The sequence below is a fragment of the Mastigoproctus giganteus genome, chromosome 1 (assembly GCF_048544385.1).
Source record: "Mastigoproctus giganteus isolate SK-2022 chromosome 1, ASM4854438v1, whole genome shotgun sequence".
Taxonomy (NCBI): Eukaryota; Metazoa; Arthropoda; class Arachnida; order Uropygi; family Thelyphonidae; genus Mastigoproctus; species Mastigoproctus giganteus.
Genome location: NC_143575.1, coordinates 69850441 through 69874145, shown reverse-complemented (window position 1 = coordinate 69874145; position 23705 = coordinate 69850441). Strand labels below are relative to the sequence as shown.

The window sequence follows — 23705 nt, the reverse complement described above, 5'->3', positions numbered from 1 at the left end:
TTTTGATACTGTTGCACGTGGAAGACTGCTGTAGAAATTGGAGAGGTATGGCATTAAGGGTAAGTTGCTACAATGGATAAAGGGATGGTTGAGTGGGAAATGACAGAGTGGTAATGAATGGACACTGCTCTTTGTGGACAAATGTTATTAGTGGAGTTCCCTAGGGTTCGGCTTTGGGCCCATTGTTGTTTTGTCTATTTATCAATGATATTGATGAAGGTATATTAGGTTTAATGTCCATGTTTGCAGATGATACAAAGGTTGGCAGGGTTGTTAATGACAGTAAAGAAAGTATGCTACTAAAACTGGATCTAGATAAGTTTGGCAAATGGGCTTAGAAGTGGCAATCGAAGTTTAACATTGACAAATGCAAAGTGCTGCACAAGGGTAGCAATAACCGAAGAGAAACATACCAACTGTGTGGTACTACATTCATGGAAGTGGAAAGTGAAAAAGACCTGGGGTAATGTGCAGTCGAATATGAAGTTTGATGAGCAGTGCAGATGGGCTGCCAGGGCAGGTCATGGAGTCTTGTCAATGTTATATAGGAATTTTGCCAGCAGGGACAGGGAGGTGATTATCCCGTTATACAAGGCAATTGTCAGGCCACACTTAGAGTACTGTGTATAGGTCTGGAGGCCTCATTTTAGGAAGGATGTAGAGTTGCTAGAAAGAGTACAAAGAAGGTCAATAAGATTGTTGAGGGGAACAAAGGGGTGCTCTTACCAAGAAAGGCTTAAGTTCTACAAATTGCAGCGCTTGGAGACAGAGGCGTAGCTAGGTTTTCGGCGCCCTTGACAAATTCGTGGCTACGTGCCTTTTTTCGATAATTGGTAAAATCATAATAAATAATAAGTATAGTCGGACCTCTGTTTAACAAACTTCTTTATAGCAAATTTTTCTATTTAGAGATAAATGTTTTCTTTTTACCGAATTTTTTTTAGAATTCGCTAAATAGAATTTTATTCTTTACCGAATTTTTTTATTTCTTTGTTTTATGGAGACAAAAATTTTCCATATAACGGCTGCATTACGAGACGTAACTGGGTACACATCGTTCGCACCCATGGCCTTCAAGCAAGCAATACTGCTGTTGTTACGCCCGAATTAAAAGATAAAGAGATTACCATCTGCAACTCAGTAGAACCCGTAAAACCTATCCGACTACCTGTCCCACATACCGAGAAGTCGAGCTGGTCAACTACTTCCTGTGTATCCGTAGCCAGTGGGCAGACCAAGATGGATTAAACATTTGGACAATAGGCTGTAGTCAACCTTCTATTGCGCCTCTGTAGCCAGGTGGGAAGGAGCAGCAGTGCGTTGCACACCCTTCTTGATTAGACCGGGGTTCAAGCCCGTCACCACCAAATACGGAGGATGCAAAAAGGTCAGGGAATGACCACCGCATATCCCGGAGCAATATGGCCTTAGTTGCTAATGCTCCTAAAAACCAAATAACAATAACAACCTTCTATTGTAAGCACCCTGTTAGAGATTTAGAAGAGTGGTTTTCCTTTATCTTGACAAGTGGTCATCTGTTGTTTCGTGGAAGTGAAACGGCACCATTTCAAAGCTATTGGCCTATCATTGCCTCCCACACTACTATCGTAGAGTTTTCTTAAGAGTTATCTATGGTGTATCCACACCGATATTATATAGATATAAAACTCTTAATGTATTATGCCTTGTTGCATTTTGTTATTTTAAATTATTTCACTTCGTACTTTTGTTGCTAACAAATTAATAAATTCATTTTGAATTTCTTGAGATAAATAATTAGTGTGGTGTTCAATATGTGATTCCAGAGCATTTTTTATACCAATGTCAAATTGGCTGATAAATCTTATCTAGTTTAAAAATATGCCACAATTTTTTTTTTTTTTTTTTTTTTATTCAGTATCGATATTACTAGCATGTCCACCAAATGCCAAATTATTTTCAGCACAGAACAATATACATTTTAATATTATTTTCAATATATGACACCATTTCAAAATTTCGCTTCTTAGAACTGCTTGTCCAGCGTCGTCAATTAGTCCACCTTTTTGAAGACCCTTTTCTAACAATTTCCATTTTGTGAAATTGTGTTGTAATGAATTCTCACGAAAAAGAACATTTGGATTTAGATATTTCCAATCCTTAAATCCATCTGAACTGCAAAATGGAACATTATTTGTGCTAGATACAAATAAGAGGCACGGAAAACAATATATTGCATCTTTGTTTTTGCAATAAAATAACCATTTCCTCTGTATTTTTTTTCAATACCTTCATTTTTGTATTTCCACGAATTTTTGAAACATCGTCCATTAGACTATATGTTCGGGACCGTGTTGCACCACAAGAGATCTGTTTTTGTGAGTATAAAAGTTCCGTGTGGTTGGATCATTAAAATTCACACTTACATGTTCCATGTTAATATTATTGCTGCCATCATTTTCCTCTGCCAACTGTTGTTGATTATTGTCCACACTTTCTAATTCTTTTAAAATAACTTCAAATGTTTGAGCTTTTTCTTGGACTTCCATTTCAATGGCATCATCATTTGTTTCATCTTCATTCGAATCATGTTCATTTTCTTTGTCACTTTCAGGTTTGGAGTGGCTTATTGTAAGCCAGTTTTGTAAACTAGCAATGTTTTTTTCATAATTTCCTCTTTATGCAGTCTGTCTACGCGGTATTGATGTCCACTTTTTTTTAGTGGCATGTCTAAAATTAATTTGGCCTTTATTGTTTTATTTAAATTATAAATCACAATATTCATGATTACCTGTTTATATAGCAATCACAAAAACATAACCTATTCAGTTTGTGCACAATGCGTGAATTGCGAACTCCTATGAATTTGAGCACGCGCTGATGAAGCGATTGTCTGAATGGTCCCTTCAAAGTTACATTCTGGACAGCAGATAGATCTATGATGATATGTAGTATGTACTCAGATGTAAGGATGCATGCCAGCTTGAATCACCGTGTGAAAATTAATTTTCATCCTCCTTGTGCTGTCATCTTGATTTGACATCATCGAGCGCCATTTCGTCAGCTAGCCTCGAGTGTCGAAATAGCTTGCCACTGTACTGATGTGGCTTGTCTGTGGCGTCCTTCTCCTATTGGTGCCCTTGGCACCTGCCCCAGTGCCAAGGTGTTCCTATGCCACTGCCTGGAGAGTAGGCACCTGCGAGGTGTTCTGATTGAGGTGTATATGGCCTTGAATGGGTTGAGCAAGCTGAATGCTGATGGGATTCTTCCTCTTGCTCAGATTAAGAACTTGATGGGGCACAGTTTTAAATTGAGGAAAGACAGTTGTAGAATAGATGTGTGGAAATTTGCCTTTAGCCTGTGGGTAGTTAATTGGTGGAACAGACATTTGGAACGAACGAATGGAAGAGTGAAATGGGAGAGGTTTTTTTTTTTTTTTTTGGCTGATGCTGCATAAGCTTGCTTGCTTTCTTGCATTGTATGTCTCTACTAATGTTAATGCTGTATCTCACAGACTTGCTGAGTTTTGCTTCTAAGTTATAAGCAGCTGCAAGCATTTGACCTGTAGGTATTACCAGTGATAATTGTTCTGCTTTGTAAGGAGCAAAAGAACAAGTTAGATTTAAAAGTGGGAGGGGATCTCTGCATGTTTTCCAAATTGGAGCACAAATGAGTTCACTTGTCTCATATTTTATCAGGGGTTCTTATTATCTTTAGGGTTGTAGTTAACTTGATTGGGGGAGGGATATTGATGCTTGTAAGCTGTCCACCTTAGAAGCCAGTATTCTCCCTCTTAATGACAATGTTATGTGGTTAGGGTTGCTGATCAGCAGATCTCTGTTGTACAGAGCACCACTACATGAATCTGCTGGATTTAACAGACAGGAGTGGCACTAGCCAGTGAAAAGCTCGCACACTAGGCAAATTATGAAATTGGCACCATTGCTAGACAATGCTTTCTTATGAGTATCTTAGCTTTTCTTCTTATATTACTCATTAGCACTCTAGGTAGCTGGAGTGTCTGTGGGGAATGTGTTCATCCACATTGTCCTAGTTCACTATATGGATGAACATTGCCACTGCATCTTAAACGTCTTGAGATTTAGGGTCTCCAGATGATTTTGAGACTATGCTTAGAATTAAGTGTATTTCCAAGATCAGCGTATAGTCAAATTTGGTTATAGCATTATTGAGGGGATTGCACAATATTTTTGATGTTAAAACCAAGTGATCTCATGACTGTTAGTCCTTATATTTTACTTATCTATCAGTGAGGTTATTTTTAGTTTGTAAGAGAAGTTACAGTGTATGATGTCCTGCTTTTATTGAAGAAAAACATGCTTGGGAGTGTCTACATAGTCAGATGAAGAAAATCGTTAAGGAATGTTTACAGAAAATTAGCAGATCTCTATCCAAAAAACCAAATTCATGAAATCGTCAAAATTAATGGCCGAATTTATCAATGTCTTGAGAGCTACAATATTCGGTGTGAGTATAGAATCCAAGAGTAAAGACACGAATCTTTAACAGCGCCAAGGAAGTTTCCAAAATGATTTTACATTACTGATCACTTATTAAAACTGTGATAATTCAAAGAATCAGCAATATGTAGAAAAGTCCAAGTCCAGTTTTTCCTTAATGAATGCCCTATCATAAATTGCTTGCTGACAGTGATGTGCCACTTATGTTATCATGAGCAATAGTGCATTGATTATTTACTTCCTTACCTTGGCTTTGCATAAAAAAAAAAGTATCTCAGCAATGCCATACTGCAGATCACTATTTGAAATAAAACACTAATGGAGTCTGAATGAACGAATGAATGTTGTACACATTCAAAAATATATATTGCTGGTCATTACACTGGAAAGTGTAATGTTATAGCTTAATTGTGATAGTGTAACTGAAGTTTTGCTATTTGCAAGGTCACTGTAACCAATTTAGCGTATTTAGAGCTCCATGAAGAGTCAAGCTTTATTTGAGTAGGCCTTCTTTCACAGGGTACATTATAGAGCAGATTTTATTGATCTTTATTTGGAGCCCAAATAGAGAGAGAGAGAGAGATGGTGTTTCAACAATTTTAGTCTTTGATTCATTTGAGTTGTGTTACATGAGCATCATCAGTACCTCCATTTTAAATCATCTGCTTAGTGTAGCAAACCATTTCTATTCTGAACGAATGGCAGTGAAAGAGAAAAGATAGCTGTGAAAAGAAATCCGGATGGAATTTGTCCCTGGGGAACTCCAACTGTGACTTGTATCGTATAGGTCTTGTTGTTCACTTTTTTAAAATTTTTATTTTAATATGTTAACTGCTACAGTTACATAAAAATATTATACATGGGGTCATGAACTTTAACTCTGTTGCTATGGCGTTTGACCTGCTTACCCGTGCATAAAATTTTTTTTTTAAAAAAAATTGCTTTTTTTGTAATATTTTTCTTTTTTCCTTTTTTTGTGTGTGACGTGTGCTCAGTTGTGAAATAATTTCTTCTATCCATGAGATGTGTTGCATGTTTGACACTGCTTGTTTACATCCCCCCCCCCGTGCCTCAGTAGCCAGGTGGGAAGCACACGCGTCTTGATTAGACCGGTGTTCGAGCCAGTCACCACCAAATACAGAGGATGCGGTAAAGGTCAGGGAATGACCACCGCATATCCCGGAGCAATATGGCCTCAGTTGCTAATGCTCATACCCCCCCCCCCATTGTCACGAGTTTGTGAACTTTTATGGTGCAGTAAGAAGCCTTCTTAACTGACTTCCACCTAATCAACTTGCTGGATTAACTGACACTTCCACCCCTCCCTCTTCAAAACACTGTCTGTGACCATCGCACACTGCTGTGGTCAGTAGTTTTATTTTTAATGAAAACCTCAAACGAGAGGTATTAGACCCTGTAGTACTTAGTATCGTGCCAACTGGGCTAGCCAGGTGGGTAAAGCGCCTGCCTGGCAACCCAAAGGTCGCGGGTTCGATTCCCGCCTCGGGCTTGAATCAAAGTACTGCAAAAACCTTGGGAGGTGCATTATGGCCACAGAAGCCTGTGCGCCAACAACTACAAAAAAAAAAAAAACTTAGTATCGTGCATGGGTTTGAAGGTTGAGAAGATGAAAGAAGATTCTTGTTGACATTAGACTTGAACTTCTGTAGATTGTAATTTTCAGGAAATATGTATGAAGGAAGGATGTTCCAGAAAACAGAAGTTGAATGAATAAATGAGGTAGAAGAAAAGTTGGGCAGTAAAAGGATATTGACTAGTTGTGGCACGTGTTTGGACTGCTTTGAAAGGGAGAGCAGCAATTTTAGAAGCCAATTCAGAAGAACAGTGCCCATGGAAGTACCTATAGAAAAGGCATGTAGCAGGAACAGAATAGCTGTGAGTCAGATAGTGGAGAGACTGTTACAGATGAGTCATTAATTAACCTAACTGCCCTCTTTTGAGTGGAATCTAGAAGTCTGAGAGAGGCTTTCAGGCACTGCCTCAGATATATGAAAAATATTAGGGCAGATTTCTACAGAGTGAATAGCTTTTCTTCCGTTCGGAAGAAAAGTAATGCAGAGAGTGTAAGAGAAAACCCAATTTTTTAGATGCAGAGGAAGCAATATTTGTAATGTGCTTATGCCAAGAGAGATTAGAAGTCAGGGTAATCCCCAATAGAGATATATCATCTTGCCTAGAAATCGGAGTGTTAGTAAAGATAAGCATAGGAGCAGAAGAATTATTTTTTGCGAAAAGTAAGATAGAACTAAATTTTAGAAGGAATGAAATCAACTAAGTTATCTTTGGCCCACTGGAGATCAGCAATTAAGGAATTTATGGTGGATATTCAAGGAATCACTAATGAAAATTACCTCACTATTAGTAAAGTTGAACTGGAGAAAGTAAAGTTTCGAAGAGAGAAAGTCAGAGTTCCAGGTGTTTAGTGGAGTTGGGAGAACAATAGAGGCAACAGATGAATTTGACAGATTGTGGCAGAGAGATTTTAAACCAGAGATTATCGAAAAGAGCAAATTCCAAATTACAAATCTCTGACAGGGAATATCAGAACTTGCATATGCACAAGTACCACCTTTGAAGCGAAAGGATTCATAAAGCAAATAATTCAGACAGCTGAGATCGGCAGTGGTTGAATCAACCTATAACTAGAATTCTGCCAGAAAAAGTACATGGGGTTTGGCAGACTGTAAGTGAAAATGGACATCACTGAGATTAGAACTGAGACTACATATGTTTGTGAAGTGAATGAGGAAGTGTTTGGGAAGTTTAGATATGTTCACAGATAAGTTTGTTCTTTTAGTTCAACAATTCATGTGTATTCAGAAGTAAGAAAAGGTGGTGAGCACATGCTTTAAAAAGTAATGAAATTATTGTGTATGTTGTACTCCTTGTAAGAATATACCCAGCTCCTTGACATAAAATGGGCCCGACGATGCCCCCCCACCCCACACACACTCTCTCTCGTCTGGCAGAGTAGAGGCAGCGGGATTATACACTAGCTGATCCAGAAGCCTCCAAGGGCGTTATCTGTCGGTTTGGTCTGGTGGTCTATCTAGTGGCCAGCCTTGAACACTAGGGTTTATACAAAAATCGATTTTTGAATTCCAGTATTTGCAAATAATCCAGTTTTAGAATTTTTACAAAAAAAAAATATATATATATATATATAATTAAAACAGTAAAAAAATATTTATACTTATTTAAAAATTTTTCAGTTTATTTAATATTTATGGAACTACAAAAATATAACAAAATAAAATATATTCCATACAAAACCAAATAAAAAATTTTTCTTCAGGAAATATGATTTCAAAAAACAATGTCCACTGAACGATTACTTAATCTTGTTCTTATTCTAGATACAAAATTACCTGAAATAGAAAATACTCTCTCACTGGCTGCTGAGCTTGATTTTATTGTTTTCTGGGCATCAAATAATAAATCTAAATTCTTTTTTCTTTTATTGGTTGCCTCAAATACTGAAAATTCGGCCTTCAGTGTTGAAGTAATATCAATATTATTTTTATTTCTTCATAATAACCTCAATATAATATCAATATTATTTGATATTATTTCTTCAGGTTCCTCAAGAAACCTATGAGTTGATTTTTCCATGGCTTCTTTTAGAGCCTTGCCCTGATTAATAGTTTCTCCGTCTCTGATATATTCATAATCGGAATCTGTTTCCATACAAGAATTTGGATATGTTCTAGACAATATTTTTCCAGATAACTTAATAATATCGAGTTTTGAAACAAGTGGAAATACACTAGATTTCTTTGTTGAAATGTTTTGTGGATTTTGCAAATATAGCAAAAGGGTTACCAATCCAACTTGTCTTCTTTCTTGAATTCATACTTCTAAAGCATTTAATAATTTGGAACTAATTTCAGTCTTCAATTTTTTTAGTTCATTTAACAGAAATTCAAATATGCCTTCACTTATTACTAAATTGGCATCTTGCTGCCCTAAGGTCTCAGCTGCTAGACGTACTGGTCCGAACACTTTAAGAAGATCCATGATTTTAAGATATTGAGCTTCATTCCACCTATGAGAAGCACCAATATCATTCAAAGCTAAAACAGCACATTCTTTTAATGTTATAAATCTTTCAGTCATGGCCTCTAAACTATTCCATCTTGTTTGGCAGTCAAGAATCAGACTTAATTCCTTTCCTTTTTCTTGTTTTACATAATTCCGATTTTTCTTGTTTTACATAATTCTCCTCTTAAGGGAGATTTTCTAAAAAAATTGCAAAATTTTCTAATTTGGGAAATTGATTGTTTGTAATTGTCAGACAACATGGGGAATCCACAGTCGTTATCTAGATCAAGAGAATTTAAAAAATCCCTGCCACAGTCATCTTCACACCTTGTCATCTTCCGATTCCTCACTTGTAACATATACATCGATTTCAGCAATTTCTTTATTTTTATATAACACATCAGTAACTGCTAAATGTATGGCATGTGAATAGCATAGTTGATTAATTATAGGTGATAATTGGCCAAATTTTTTCATAACAGCGGCACCATCATTCATTGCTGCAATTATGTCAGTTGCTAGATCCAAGTTAAAAATTTGTAGCCTCTCAGAAACTAATTCTAATGTTTTCTTAGCATCGCAGGAACTAGATATTGGAACTAAGCCCAAATTAAAATCTTCTGCAAAATGGTGTACTTTGATATTCAAATATCTGCGATTTATTTTGCTAGTCCACTCATCTAAAGTTATAGAAAATTTTTTCCCATTCTCAATACAATCCAATTCATTTATAGTTTCACGTTTGGCATTGTCATAAAAAGTATGAATTAGATCCATTACTGGAGTGTTGTTTTGTTGGTAATGAATATCCCCATTGTTGCAAAGACTGGTATGAACTAGCTTGTTGTAATGCTATTAATGGACAGTCCATCCATTGCAGCAAGTTTTTCAATAATTTATTCTAAACTGCTCCTTTTTACGAAATTAAAAATAATGGCTTGTTTTTGTGAGCAGGAGGAGGGTCCAGGTGTTTCTTGCTTGTCGATCGTTTCTGTTTTCTTGTCTATTATTTCACGAACTGCTTTCAGATGATTATGGAGATTGCTCGTAGATGATCCTTTGCAGCTCAACATTTTATTACAATGATTGCAGCATGCCTTGTCTTTTCCAACCTTTTTGAAATTATCCCAAACCTCCGACTTATTTGCAACATTCATTTTGGTCTAAAAATCAAATGAAACATTTTAAATATTTTTATCAATGACATTAATATATTTACTTCCGTTGTTTTTGTTTTTACTAACTAAAACAAGTATAATAACAAGCAATAGCATAAACTTCCTATTCCTGCTTGTGATCAAACTCAAGTGAATGGAGCTGTCATGGCGCATTGTGTACTGCATAGTATGGGTAGTACACAAGACTAAACCTGTCTGGTCTCTAGGGGTGCACGTGAGCAACACAGCTGATGTCATTGGTCAGTCTGTGTGATGCCACGTAGAATAGCATAATAGAATGCGTTTGCGGATTTGCATGTCAAACATTTGCCTGACTCGTGAAGATTAGTCTTACTACAATATGCTTGTGCCTGAGGCGATTTCAAGTCAAATTGTTAAAATTTTTAATTAAATAATTAATATATTTTTACATATTAATTCTAGTATCTAAAACCGGTTTTTTAAATTTAAAAACTGGTTTTCGAATTTTACAAATTTATCCAAAAAAAAAAAAAAAAAAAAAAGGTTTTTAAACCCAGTTTTTAAAAATCTAAAAACCCTATCGAACACTGTTTTAGAGCTATTAGCAACACATACAACATATCTGATATTCTTCCTGATGAGGTAGAAAATGAAGAATCAAAAAGCCCAAGGCGAAGACGAAGTTACTGTAGAGTTGTTAAAATTAGGTGAAAGCGAAAGGACGCAGAAACTGGCAAGACTCCTTGCCTAAGGAGTGGAATAATGCAATCATAATTTTGCTGCATAAGAAAGGAAATATATTGGAAATTGGAAATAGACCAATTAGCTTGTTTTTCCACATCTAAAAGTTGTTCATAAGTGTCATTACTAACAGATTAGAAAGAATGCTTGCTGAGAATCAACTGAAAGAGCAAGCTGGCTTTAGGACAGGATTCTTAACTATGGATCACCTTCACATAATATCATCTAATGGAGAAAGCAAATGAATATAAAACACCATTGTGGCTGGCATTTGTGGACTATGAAAAGACATTTGACTCCCTACAGCATAAGGCAATGTTCCGGGCACTGGAAAGACAAGGCATAGACTTAGTATTAGTAATGGCTGCATGGTGCAAGAAAGCCTATGGCTTATGCTGCCAGCCAAAAAAAAAAAAAAAAAAAAAAAAAAACCCCGAATAAAGTAATGATTAAAAAATAAATAAATAAAATAAAATAAATAATAATTAATAAAGGAAAAGAAAATTAAACTTATCATCCTATGTACTTCCCTGACCCGAAGGTACTATCCAGATGACCTTTGAATTTCCCCAAACTGTCAGCCTCTACCACCCATGTAGGCAATTATTCCAGTAATTTATAACTCGCTAGCTAAAATAAAACTTTCTGCAGTCCAGTCTAAACATTTACCCCCGTAACTTGAACTTATGTTCCCTAGTTCTAGCATCATTTATAATCTTGAAAATTTCATCCTCATACATTTTACTGATGACCCTCAAAGCCTTAAACACCTCAGTCAAATTTCCTCTAAGGTGTCTAGTTTCCAAACTCTGCAACCTGCATATTCGAAGTCTTTCTTCATAAGGACGCCCTTTTGCCGATCTCACCAGGCGAGTTACCTGTCTTTACACCCTATCAAGAAGCTCGATATCTTTCTTTAGGGTGCGGTCTCCATACTTGAACACAGTATTCCAAGTGTGGTCTAACAAAAGCTTTATATAATGGGATTATCACATCCCTATCTCTACTTGCAAAAGTTCTATAGATCATCGATAGGACCCCATGGGCCTTTTTTGCAACCTGTTTACAATGCTCAGAGAATTTCATGTCTGACCGTATCGTAACACCCAAGTCCCTTTTCTCCAGTACTGGGTTTAGTTGAACTCCACCAAGTGAATAAGTTATTTTGGGATTACTGTTTCCCAGGTGTAATACTTTACACTTTGTTGGATTAAAGTATAGCTGCCATTTTTCTGACCATTCTTGAAGTCTACCTAGGTCTCGCTGAAGAAGCTCAGCTTGACAGTGATCATTAACTACTCTACCAATTTTAACATCATCTGCAAATTTAGACATCACGCCCTCTATCCCTTCATCAATGTCGTTTATGAAAATTAAAAACAACAGTGGTCCTAATACTGATCCTTGGGGAACCCCACTTCTTACATCGACCCAATCTGAGGAATAGCCATTTATCACAACCCTCTGCCTCCTGCCCTGAAGCCACCCTACTATCCATCTAGGCGCCTCCATAGCCAGGTGGACAGGAACAGCAGTGCGTAGCACACGCTTCTTGATTAGACCGGGGTTCAAGCCCGTGATCACCAAATACGGAGGATGTGGAAAGGTCAGGGAATGACCACCGCATATCCCCGGAGCAATATGGCCTTAGTTTCTAATGCTCGTAAAAACCAGATAAAACAAACAAGCTATCCATCTAAGGATTTTTCCAGTGATTCCAACCTGTTCCAGCTTATAAAGCAACCACTCATGTGGGACTGAGTCAAAAGCTTTGCTGAAATGTTGAAAATAAACAATGTCAAAATTATTCCCTAAATCCAGCTCGTGAGTGACCCTTTCAAAATAGCGAACCAGATTTGTTAAACATGATTTTCCCTTTTCAAAACTGCTGAGTATCCTTGAGAATTTCATTTCGATCCAAATTATTCTGAATTCCACCCTTGATCATTGCCTCCCAGATTATCCCTACCACTGAAGTCAGACCGATAGGTCGATAATTTCCCACTTCACTCTTAGAGCCAACGTTATGTATGGGAGATACATTGGCACTTTTCCAATCCAAGGGAATCTCCCCAGAGTCTAGTGATGCTCGCATAATTAGCCACAATGGTTCAATGCACTCACTTGCCGCCTCCCTTAAGATTATAGGATATATTCCATCAACTTCAGGAGCGCTACTGGCCTGTAGGCTCTAACGTTTTTTCATTAAATAATCTTGTGAAATTTCAATATCATTAATTACATATTTTTCAACTTCACTCCCACAATTTTCCATTACCACAAAAGGTTTTCATTTGTAAATATCGATGCAAAATAACTGTTGAGTTCATCTGCAATGGCAGCTGGTGTATTTAATACTATCCCCTTTCCCTTACGTAAAGGTCCGATCTGGTTTGTCCTGCTCTTGGCATTTATGTGTGAAGAATTCCTTATCCCCCCTCTTTGCTAGTGATTTCTCATAAACTGCCTTTGCCTGTCGAACCTTTTCGTGGCTCTATTACAGATCATCTTGTAGCTGTTATAGGCTTCAGTACTTTTTATTGCTCTGTAACCTTTCCATGCCACCTTTTTCTGCTCAAGTAATGTGGCAACTTCACTATTCATCCAACTTGGAACCCTTCTCGTGGAGTATTTTTTTAATGGTAAATACGCATTCAAGGCATCTGTGATTAATGTTTTAAAAGCATACCACAGTTCAATTGTATTCGTTCTATGTGCAATATCTACCCAGTTAATAGAGGCCATGTAGTACCTTAAGGTATCATAATTTCCTTTTCTGAAATTAAAACCCATTCCTTTGCATTTTACTACTGCTATCTCTCTCATCATCATCCACCATAGAACTCCTTGATCACTTCCTGCTACTGGTTCCTGTACTGTCAGCCCTGTTATGCCATCTGATTCATGGGTGGTGTTGTGGTCTAGAAAATTCTTTTCTCTAGTACTTTCCCTGACATGTTGATACAAATAACAGTCATCTAGTCGATTTAAAAATTTTGTTCCCCATGTCGAGTTTCCTTCCCATTTTTACTCCAATCAATTAGAGGCACATTGAAATCACCCATAATAAGACATTGACTCTTACTTGCCCATTCCACTTGCATGTAGAGGCTTTTGTCATAATCTTCACAATCACCTGGTTTGTAGATTACTCCGACTCGCATTATACCTTTGTTTCTAACTGTCTCACACCATACAGATTCTATACTAGCATGTGAAATGTCTGAATCCGGTAAAGCTATCATCACACTCAGGCTGCTTCTGATAAGAATCAAGCCGTACTGAAACTCATCATCCCCAATTTCCGGGTGGCACCACGTGTCCATAAGCTCTATTATGTCCGTGTTACTTGTTTTAACCAGCAGTTTGAATTTGCTCATTTTATTGACGACACTTCTAACTTTACTATATAAAGAATTAAGACTTACTGTTCTTGTAAATTTAACCACCCTAACACAACCCTTGAAGTTTTTTAGGCTCTCTTCCCTGACATTAGTTACCCGCTCACTTGAAACGTTTCTGCCCCCAGAACATCTAGATAATATATCCAGTTGGGGTAACAGACAAGGACTCTTGAGGTATGTGCAAGAGTTACTTTGACCAATATTATCCGATAAACGCGTGTCAGTATTACCCACATCCCCCCGTAACTAGCAGTTTCCATGAACCTTTGAGGCATCCTCAATAATACTGGAAAAAATTTTTGCACCACCTTTGTTTAAGTGTATCCCGTCTCTACAAAACAAATTGTTTCTACCTACAAGCGTGGGCCATTCTGATAGCAGTTTCCCCCCTAAAGCCTTGCAGAGTGCTTCAAGTCTTGAGTTAATCCACAAGGCTTTTAACATATAATTCCTCCTATCGTGTCTGGGCAGAATTGCAGACACGTAGACATTGTGGCCTAGCTCACGGCATTTCCTCAGCACGGTCCTGTATTTTTCCAACAAATCGCCTGATCGTGTATGTTTAATGTCACTAGTCCCCACGTAAATAATAATATTCTCTTTACCCCCCTTAAAACCTTAGTCTGTTGGTGACATCATTAATAGTTGCTCCCGGCAGACATACCCTGGTTCTACTCCACCTATCCTTATTACCAAAAATATTCCTTGTTTCCCTGACAATGGGGTCTCCTAATGAAACAATGTTCTTTTTAACCAAAGTAGTTTGCACTTGGTTTTTCTATTTTGAGGCCCAAATCAGGTGTGCATCACTTGGTAGATTGCTGGAGTCTTGAGTCCCTGACGAGCTCCCAGATGCATTATTCTAGGGGGCAAGCACCCGTTTTTTTTCAGGGACCCAATTGTTCCATCAGTGCACCAAATTGTAATTTAAGATTGGTGCACTCCTTACATTGATCAAAAAGAAAATAATCCCCAGGTGAGCTCTGATTTGTCATCAGGTCGACCATGGAAAACATTCCACAGGTTCCGCAACAGATTAAATCATGACTCACCCATAAATCGCCATTGGCTATTTCCATGTGAGTCAAGATACCCTGTGATGTGTTTAAGGCAGATCCTGTAACTACCATTATAAAATTAGCTAAATATCAATGAAAATTAACTTTAAAAAATTATGTCTATAATATTATTAAAATCAAACTGGCGCAGGAAAACCTAGAACAAAATAATCCAACAATATCTAAATAAATCAAATATTTAAAACCGTAGCTGAGTGGTCAGGAGCTGGAGTGCAGTAGCACACACTCTTTGAGTAGACCGGGGTTCAAGCCCCTGACTGCTAAATACAGTCGATCTGCCAACCCGCACTGGACCAGCGTGGCAGATTATGGTCCTTTTCCCTCAGCATGAATTGTTGAGGAGGCTTCCATCCTGCAGTGGATTGATAATGGCTGCAGTTAACTTTTTAACAGTAATCCAATCCACTTAACTGAGGAGCCCTGTCGAAGCGCGTCCGCTCACCTCGAATGCCAACACTCGACTTCCCATATATTATGATTTTAAAGAAAATATATGAGAACACTACCTCCTTTATTAGACTAGACAAAGACAGTAGTAGCAAAGTCAAAATTGAGAAAGGTGTTTGACAAGGAGACACAATATATTTGAAGTTGTTTACTATTGTCTTGAAGAAACTTTCAAATGATTGGGCTGGTTGCAGAAAGGAGTGAATGTGAATGAAGAGTACCTAAACCATTTATGATTGCAGATGACATTGTGATCATAAGCCACGATCCCGATAAATTAGAGGAAAATCCTAATCAGTTATGCAGAGTTAGTAAGAATTTCAGACTAAAGATGAATATGGCTAAAAGAAAAGTAATGAAGAACAGGTATGCCACAGAAAGGGATATACTCATTGAAGGAGCAGAAATTGAAAAGGTGGATTCGTATACTTATTTCGACAAGTCATTAGCTGTAATAATGATAAATGGATAGCATTCAGGAAATAAAGTTGCATACTTAGGAGCAATATCCCAATTTGTCTGAAATGTAAAATAATGAACCCATGTATGTTCCCTGCCATGAAACTTGGAAATGAAGCTGAAAACCACACAGTAAAGAATGGAATGAATTATATTAGGAATCGGACTGTTGGATAAGAAGAGAAACACATGGATTAGGCAGCAAACTTAAGTAAAGGACATTATTATCAAAACTAAAGAACTGAAATGGACTGAAATAGCAGGACACACAGTTCGAAGATCTGATGACAGATGGACTAAGAAAATAACAGAATGGTACCCAAGAGGAGCTAAAAGAAAACTTGGAAGAAAACAGGTGAGATTTACAGATGAAATTCAAGAGTTTGTGGGTTGTAAATGGATGCCCATTGCACAAAACAGAAGGAGCTGGTAAGCTGCTGGTGAGGCCTTCATCCTGCACTGCATTGAAAATGGCTGATGATGATGCACATCATCATCATCTACAATTTTCAATCCACTGCAGGATGAAGGCCTCTCCAGCAACTTTCCAGTTCCTTCTGTTTTGAGCACTGGCCATCCATTTACTACTCAAAAACTCATGAATTTCATCTATCCATCTCCGCCTTTGTCTTCCAGGTTTTCTTCTAGCTCCTCTTGGGTACCATTCTGTTATTTTCTTAGTCCATCTGTCATCATGTCTTCGAGCTATGTGTCCTGCCCAAGACCATTTTAGTTCTTTAGTTTTGATAAGAATGTCCTTTACTTGAGTTTGCTGCCTAATCCTTGTGTTTCTCTTCTTATCTAACAGTCTGATTCCCAATATAATTCGTTCCATTCTTCGCTGTGTAGTTCTTAGCTTCTCTTCCATTCTTTTGGTGAGTGCCCAAGTTTCACTTCCATAAGTCATGGTGGGGAGTATACATTGATTCATTATGTTACGTTTCAGACAAACTGGGATATTGCTCTTCAGTATGTGACTATATTTCCTGAATGCTATCCATCCAAAATTTATTCTTCTCTTGACTTCCAGCCATTTATCATTATTACAGCTAATAACTTGTCCCAGATAAGTATATGACTCCACCTTTTCAATTACTGCTCCTTCAATCATTATTTCCCTTTCCGTGGCATACTTGTTCATCATTACTTTTGTTTTAGCCATATTCATTTTTAGTCCAAAATCCTTACTAACTGTGCATAACTGATCAAGATTTTCCTCTAATTCTTTGGGATCGTGGCTTATGACCACAATGTCATCTGCAAATCGTAAATGGTTTAGGTACTCTCCGTTCACATTGACTCCTTTCTGCGACCAGTCTAATCTTCTGAAAGCTTCCTCAAGGGCAGCAGTAAACAGCTTCGGAGATATTGTGTCTCCTTGTTCAAGGTTCAGTGTTGGGTCCGTTGTTGTTTTCGGTGTTTATGAATGATATTGATGATTGGATATCAAGTTTAATGTCCAAGTTTGCAGATGATACAAAGGTTGGCAGGGTCGTTAAGGACACTACTGACGCTATGCTGCTGCAACAGGATCTGGAAAGGTTGAACAGATGGGCTGAGAGGTGGCAAATGAAGTTTAACATTGACAAATGTAAAGTACTACTTATGGGATACAGTAACCCCAGAGCAACGTATCAACTCTGCGGTACTACACTGACAGTGGTGGAGAATGAAAAGGACCTGGGGGTAATTGTGCAGGCAGATATGAAGTTCTCTGAGCAGTGCAGACGAGCTGCAAGAGTAGCTCATGGTGTCTTGTCAATGATATACAGGAATTTTTCTAGCAGGGATAAGGAGGTGATTATTCCCTTGTATAAGGCAATGGTTAGGCCACATCTTGAGTACTGTATACAGGTCTGGAGGCCTCATTTCAAGAAGGATGTAGAGCTGCTGGAACGGGTACAGAGAAGGGCAACAAGATTAGTAAATGGAACAAAGGGTTGCTCTTACGAAGAAAGGCTTAAGTTTTGCAAATTACAGAGTCTGGAGACTAGGCACCGGCGAGGTGATTTGATAGAGGTGTATAAGGCTTTGAATGGTTTGAGCATGCTCAATGCCAATGGGATTCTTCAACTTGCTCAGAATAATCACCTCAGAGGGCATAAATTCAAATTGAGGAAGGACGGATGTCGGATAGATGTGCGGAAATTTGCCTTTGGCCAGCGGGTGGTTGGTTGGTGGAACCGACTTCCATCACTTGTTGTTGAAGTTGATAGACTAAACAAATTTAAAGCTCAACTGGACAGGTATTTCGAATGAACGGAGGGGTGAAATGGGAGTGGGTTTTTTTTTTTTTTTTTTTTTTTTGGCTGATGCTGAATAAGCTTGCTTTCTTGCATCATATGCCTCTACTAATGCTAATGCTAACTCCTTTCTCGATTTTAAATTTCCTACTGTCTTTGTCTAGTCTAATAAAGGATGTAGCACTCTCATATATTTTCTTCAAAATCATAATATATGGAGTATCTATGCCTTGTCTTTCCAGTGCCCGAAACATTGCCTTATGCTGTATGGAGTCAAATGCCTTTTCATAATCCACAAATGCCAGGCGTAATGGTGTTTTATATTCATTTGCTTTCTCCATTAGCTGTGATATTACGTGAAGGTGATCCGTAGTTGAGAATCCTGTCCTAAAGCCAGCTTGCTCTTTCGGTTGATTCTCATCAAGTATTCTTTCTAATCTGTTAGTAATGACCCTTGTGAACAACTTGTAGATATGGGATAACAAGCTAATTGGTCTATAATTTCCAATTTCTGATTTATCTCCTTTCTTATGCAGCAAAACTATGATTGCATTATTCCACTGCTTAGGCATCACACCTTTTCTAATGCACTTTGTGAAGAGCCTTGCCAGTTTCTGTGTTATGTCTCTTCCTCCCAATTTTAACAACTCTACAGTAACTTCATCTTCCCCCGGGGCTTTCCGATTCTTCATTTTCTTCAATGCATGTTCTACCTCATCAGGAAGAATATTGGGTATGTCGTATGTGTTGCTACTTTGCAATCCATCTTCCCCACTGCTGGTATCATTCCCTCGCTCCTTGTATAATTCTCTATAGTAGTCTTCTGCTATTTGAATTATGCCTTTTCTGCTGTTTATAAGTACACTATCGCTATTCTTCAGTTTCAGTATCATTTGTCTTTCTGTATTACTGCTCATGGCTGCTGATTTAAATCCTTTGTTTTCCCTTAATGCTTGTTCTACTTTTCTTGTGTTAAATCTTCTTATGTCCTCTCTGAGTCTCTTTCTAATGGCTTTGCATAACTCAGTATACTCAATTTTCTCCCTGTCAGTGTTTTTCTTGCTCTTCATTTGTCGTCTTTGGTTCATCATGACAAGTGTTTCTTGACTAATTTTTTCTTCTTTGGATTTCTGTTTCCCTATAGGTTTCTTGGGCTTTATCACTTTCAGAAAGTTGTAATATTCCTCGTCGATATCTTGGTCCTGAGCAGTCTGCAGAAGCTCAAACTTGTTCTTAAGTTCCAGTACATACTGCTTTTTCTCCTCCTCTGTTATTTCAACGACCTTTGTATTATTTACTCGAGTCAGTTTTTTCCTTTCCTTTCCTACATCTATATCAAGTGTACATCTTACCATTCTGTGATCACTTCCAACATTTACCTTATTCAGGACGGTAACATCATTCACAATATATCTTCTGTTAGTGAGGATGAAGTCGATTTCATTAGTTGTTAATCTATTTGGACTCTTCCATGTCCACTTTCTGTTCACCCTTTTCTTGAAAAAAGTGTTCATTACTGACATTCCTTGAGATTCTGCAAATTCCACAAGTCTTTCACCTCTTTTATTTCTTTCACCAATTCCAAAATTTCCTATAGTTCCTCTTTCTGCGCTGTTTTGCCTTTTTCCAACCTTAGCATTGAAGTCTCCCATAATAATAGTGTAGTGGGTTTTCTGCTCATCTAGAAGACTCTCAATTTCAGTGTACATTTCTTCAACCTCTTCATCATCATGGCTCGATGTTGGTGCATAAATCATTATAATCTTTTGCTTGTACCTCTTAGAAATCTTGAGTATTAGTCTTGACACCCTTGGTGATGTACTTTTGAATTCCAAAATGTTGTTTTTAAAATCTTTATGGATCAGAAACCCAACTCCACCTTCACTCCTTTCACTGTTTCCATTGGTGTACAGCAGATTTCCACTTGATAAACTTATAAGTGATTCATTTCTTCTTCTTGTTTCAGCCAAACCGATGATATTCCAATTCACATTTTCTAATTCCTTTTCCAGCTCTAATATCCTGTCTGATGATGATGAACATAAGTAGATCTAAAGAAGAAAAGTAATGGTGAGAGTAAAAGACAGAAACCTATTATTTTCAATGCAAAGGAACTAATATTTGCAATATGCTTATGTCAAGGAAGATTTAAATTTCAGGATTATTCTTAATAAGGATACAGGATCTTGTCTTGAAATCTAGCTGTTGCCAGATGAGAATGGGAATAGCAGAAACTTTTTGTGACAAATTAGACAGGGCTTGGTTTTTAGATTGAAATTAATTATGCTTTCTTCTCTCCTCTTGTGAATCATGAACAACATTTAAAATCCTGGTGGTGGTGGATATTTGAGAAGTTGTAGCTGATTGTGTAAAGTGGAATTTATTATACTAGAATGCAGTGTATTATCATGAGCAGAACTATCGATATGATTTCCAGTCATTAGGAGAAAGTTATTAATGTGTAGGAGGAAATGAGTGGAAGAAGAAAGAATAGAACCTTGGGGAACCTGCATTAGTTGAGAAATTAGAAGATAGAGAGCTATCTTCCATCACATTGCAAAAATCAGAAAAAGACCATAAGTTGAAAGCTTGTTGAGACCTTTATGCTAAACACAATCAAAATCTTTAGGCATGTCAAAAGCAGCTGTTTACATGGAATTTAACCAAAGGTGAGTAACATAACATATTACCAGTGGGACACTGACAGACTCCATATTCACAAACATTTATCATATGGAAGGTTTCAAAATAATATAAGAGAAGGTAGTTAATTTCTCCTCATAAATTTTGAAAGAATAGAACTAGAGTCATAGGAAGGAATTTGTCACCCCTCCTTTTTGTTTTTTTTTTAAGCAACTGCTTGAACATGAGAAAATTCCATGCAGAAGAAAAAACACTAATGGGAAAAGAGAATGTAAAAGGCAACAGAAAACAATAGTTAGCCAAAAAGCACAGATTTTTAAGAACAAGTGAAGAAATGCCATTGGACCTAGGCACTTCCTAACATCCGTATTGTTCAGGATTCATCTAATGCCTTTGTCAGAATACTAAGAGTGGTACTTTATCAAGACCACCGTTGCAATGGTTAGAGGAAAAGTACAATGCTAATAAATCAGCTGAATCTTTAGACAAGGATGCAATATAATAATCAGGGTGTAACAGAGGTGGAAATAGGAATGGTCAGAAGTTGCAGCCAATAGCTTTGGCTGGAGACCAGAAGGCTTAATACTAATTTGGATAAAGAACAAGCTTACTTTTAGAGAGAAACTACAAAGGCATTCAAAATGCTGTATAGTGTGAACATCGTGTTGATCTATACCACAGTGCTCAACCTTTTAGGCAGTTGGGGACCACCCTGAGAGATACTAATATATGCTACAAGGGTTGGTGCATTCAACTATCTCTGCCATAATCAGTATAAAACTGAACATTACAATAAAAGTAGCCCAAACTTACCTTGGAATTTGGAAGAAAATATATAAGTGCGCATTGTAGTAATGCTTGAGTGGAATTTCAGTTTCCCCCCCCCCCCTCCATATATTAAAAAGCTTGTTCACATGTATAGGTGCCAAATATACTTTGCCAGATATTGTGCCAACTTAACTAAGATACTGTTAAAGAAGCATAAAAGGTAATTAAAGCCTAGTTTGAAATAGCCATGCAAAATTGAGTCATGCTGCAGTTCATTCAGTTTACACTGCAATTTTTTGAATCATGGACTTCAAAAGAGAATGGATTTTCAAAGATATGTGTATTTGTAGCATTGGCCCTCATTTATAGGAGAACTGTAGTCACGAGTCTTTATTATTCTGAAACACTTAGCTGCTATCTTTTAAGAAATTCCTGGATTTCTGTTTTCCATGAACCAAGTCTTACATTCTAAATATAAGATTTTGAAGTAAAGTGTAATGCTTCTAAAGCATGCATTAAACTTCATTTGTCATTTTTGAAGTTCATGTAACTGATGAAGTGGCCCCAATACTGATGCTGAGGGACTCCACTTGGTGCCTTGCCCCATCCTGAGAAATATTAATTTATAACTACTATATTTTTTTCTCTTTTTTTTTTAGCCAGCCTTTGATCCTGTTAAAATATTTACTGAAGTCAAGGTAAATAATGTCAAAGTTTTTTTGCATCCAGCTGTTTTGTGACATTGTCCTAATAATTAATTGAATTGGTCATGGAAGACTTCCCCATCACATACCCAATCTGTGATTCATTAAGGATACTGTTCCTATTGAGATTGTCCATAGCCAAGCATTCCACATTAATGCTAATCAGTAGAGTGAAGTTTGCTGGTTTGTAATTGCCCATGTCTTTTGCCCTTTCTTTGTGCAACAGAGACATTAGCACTTCTCTTGTCCAGGAGGATCAGCCCATAATCTGATGACACTCAGATTAACATTTCCATTGGGTTGATGTATTAACATGCAGCTATTTTTAATATAATGTGATCTGTACATTCCACTCCTGGAGCTTTACTTTTGCTCACCTTTAGTACTTTTTCTAGCACACTCTTCTTTCAAATTATTATATTATTAAATTTACAGCAATCTGGTGTTGACACCTTCCTTCTATTTTGAATGGTATTTCAACTGTAAAAATTGTTTTCAAGTATCTACTCAACTCATCTGCATTTCTTCTGGCGACTCAGGGTTTTCCTCCAGCAAACAGAAAATCGATCTCAGAACACATACAATTTACTGACAGTGTACACGGAGCAATATGGCACTGGTCGCTGATGTTCTTAAAAAAAAAAACAAACAAAAAAAAAACAACCCTACTACAACAGCAACAACACCACCACCAGATCCTGTCTCAGCATTGTTTTGGACCAATTTTTGCTCTACATGGGGACCTGTATCCATATGGCACTGGACTCTCAACTTTTTCAGTGCCCTGTGTCACAAGGCAGGCATTGTGCAGGAAGGTTTGAAGATCATGTCCAAGCATTTCGTGCCCATCCCTGGACACAAAATTCCCCTGACGTCAATACCATCGAAGAATTGTGGAATGTGGCTTCACTGAATTCCTGGATGTCCTGTAGTCCAGCTGGTCCAGGATACCTGAGGACACCTGCAGTTTCGTAGTCTGCCACTCCAGATACAAGCAGGTATCACTTCCAAAGTGTTTTGGGTCATGAGTATATGCAAATTAGCTTTAAAATGTGTTAACATAATACAGTAATACCCCGAAGTTACGCGATAGGTGGGTCCGACGAAAATCGCGTAAGTCGAATTCGCGTAAGTCGGGGTACAACTTTGCATATAAATACGTATAAATTTTGCTTAATTGGGACCAGGGACTAACAAAAACACTAGTTTAGAAGAAAAATATTAATAAAATTGCAGTTCTTTATACAGTTTAATACAAAATATGTATTAAAAAAAACAAATGACTTACGTTAAAAAGTTATTTCGATGTCGATGGCTTTATAAAATCTAACAAATTGGTCTGACGCGCCTTCTTTTTTTCACGCAGAATTTCTTCGTAGCAAGCTAATAATTTTTTTATTCCTTGCTTTGTAGCTATAACGCGTTCTTCGTTGGAGTCTATGTTTTCTAAAATTTTTAAGCCCTTTACAATTGAGCCCTTTACAATTTTCAACCTGTCGAGTTTGTAATTGTCATGTGCTTTTCGCCGTTGCTTCATTTAGGTCTGTAGCACGTGC

General features: G+C 37.4%; 1 protein-coding gene across 1 annotated transcript in view; it reads left to right on the top strand.

The window, feature by feature from the left end:
• The window catches only part of LOC150090877 (CUGBP Elav-like family member 4), a 358549-nt gene that overhangs the window by 66024 nt on the left and 268820 nt on the right, over positions 1–23705 (top strand). The window lies entirely within an intron of this gene.